This window comes from Microtus ochrogaster, unplaced genomic scaffold (genome assembly GCF_000317375.1).
Source record: "Microtus ochrogaster isolate Prairie Vole_2 unplaced genomic scaffold, MicOch1.0 UNK26, whole genome shotgun sequence".
Lineage (NCBI taxonomy): Eukaryota > Metazoa > Chordata > Mammalia > Rodentia > Cricetidae > Microtus > Microtus ochrogaster.
This window is the reverse complement of record NW_004949124.1, coordinates 1,544,442-1,546,525: the sequence shown is the minus strand read 5'-3', so window position 1 is coordinate 1,546,525 and position 2,084 is coordinate 1,544,442.

The following is a 2,084-nucleotide window of genomic DNA, read 5'->3' as shown; positions in this document are numbered from 1 at the left end:
CTATCGAGTCTGAGCTCACTTCCTCTTCCTCCCAGCATTCTGTTCTGTTTACTCCACCCACCTATGTTTTAACCTATGAGGCCAAGCAGTTTCTTTATTAGTTAACCAATGACCTTCCTCCATCACCCCTCCATTATAAAAATACCAAAAATGGAACATAAGGCTCAATAAAAGTTCAAATCTGGAAAAGCATGATAATGTACACCTTTGATAACAATTCTTGGTAGGCAGAAGCAGACGGATCTCTGTGAGTTCAAAGCCAGCCTGGTCTACAGAGTGAGTTCCAGGCTAGCCAGTGCTCAGCCCTAAGTTGGAGTAACACTCGCAAGACTAAGGGAACATTCTAAAAGATGGGGAGAAAAGAATCCACAAACTGGAAGATGGGGAAAAATATAGCCATAAGTTTTTGTCTCACCAGGTCCTGTAGCGAGTTCAGTCCCAAAGAAATACACAGAGGCCTACATTAATTATAACCTGGTTGGCCGATTAGCTCAGGCTTATTATTAACTAGCTCTTACAACTTAAATTAACCCATAATTCTTATCTACGTTTAGCCACATGACTTGATACCTTTTCTCAGTGCAACATTTTTATCTTGCTTCCTCTGTGTCTAAGTGGTGACTGCAAACTGAGCCTTTCCTCTTCCCAGAATTTTCCTAGTCTGGTCACCCCACCTATACTTCCTGTATGGCTACTGGCCAATCAGTGTTTTATTAAACCAATACAAGTGACAAATATTTACAGGTACAAGAGCATTCTCCCACAGCAGAGGAGTGTCATGGGATGCTGTGTTCTGGACACATCATGGGTGTTGCACTCATGAGCTCACTGTGGTAATGGCAGCCTACATAAGAGCAAGCCAACAAGACCCATCAGTATTCCAGCAAGCTGCATTAACTGCTTTCAGCAGGTTATAAAGATATTCCTTAGGAAAGGACATACAGGTGGAAGAGGAATATGTTGGATACGTGGAGGTAGAGCAGGTACTTAGGATCAAAACACACTGTATATATTATAAAGTTGTCAAAGAATAAAACAATGATATTTTAAAAGAAAAACAAAATTAACTTGAAGATAGATTTTTACCAAAACAAAAAATTATGGAAGATAAACAGTCATAATGTGGTTCTCACGAGCTCATGAAGTTATGTGTAATACAATTACATTTTAAAAATTAAATGTTTTAATGATCAAATAATTAAACATCAGTCTAGAACATTTCCTACATTCAATAAAAATATTATTCAATAAATGAGAAAAGTATCATTCAATAAAAAAACTAAGAGAATTAATGACTATAATAAAATAAATGGTAAAAAATTCTAGCTAAAAGATGAATAGCTAAGAGGTGAGTAAGTTGCCACATGGCCGGACAGTCCTGGGTGACTGAATCCAGGCCCCCTCCAATTCCCTAAGCTTTTCTGGCCATCCAGTGGGGTGAGTTTCCTGATGCTAGTTTTCTTTACCCCATTCCACCCTGCCCCCCAAGCCTGCCTTTTCATCTACAAGGTCCTTGGATCCCCCAACACAGCCTGCTTCAGGGTGGAAGGTATCTGAGAGCCTGCTCCAGTGCTGAGGGGACCTAAGAGAGGGCAGACCAAGAAAATTCACAAGTACACAGTTAAAGATTGTTAACTTTAGCCACAGCAAAGATTAGACCAAGACGCAAGACTCTGCTGGCCTCATTTGAAGGAAGAGATGGACAGGCACCAATGCAAGAATTCCTCCAACATCCTGAAAAGCAACATGATAACACCAGAATCCAGAAAACATGCAACAGGAAGACTTGAACATCCTAACCCAGAAGAAGTAGAAGAAATTGGCTTTAAACGTAACCTTATGAAAAGGATGGAGACCCTTAAACAGGAGTTAAAAACTCCCTTAAAGAAATGGAAGAGAAGACAAACAAAAAGTTAGAAGAAATTAATAAATCCTTCAAAGATGCCCAAGAAAACCAAGAAAAAGCAATCAAACAGGTAAAGGAAACAGTTCAAGACTTGAAGACCGAAATGGAGGTAATAAAGAAAACACAAACTGAGGAATGGCTGGATATGGAAAATCTGGGTAAATGAACAGGAACTACA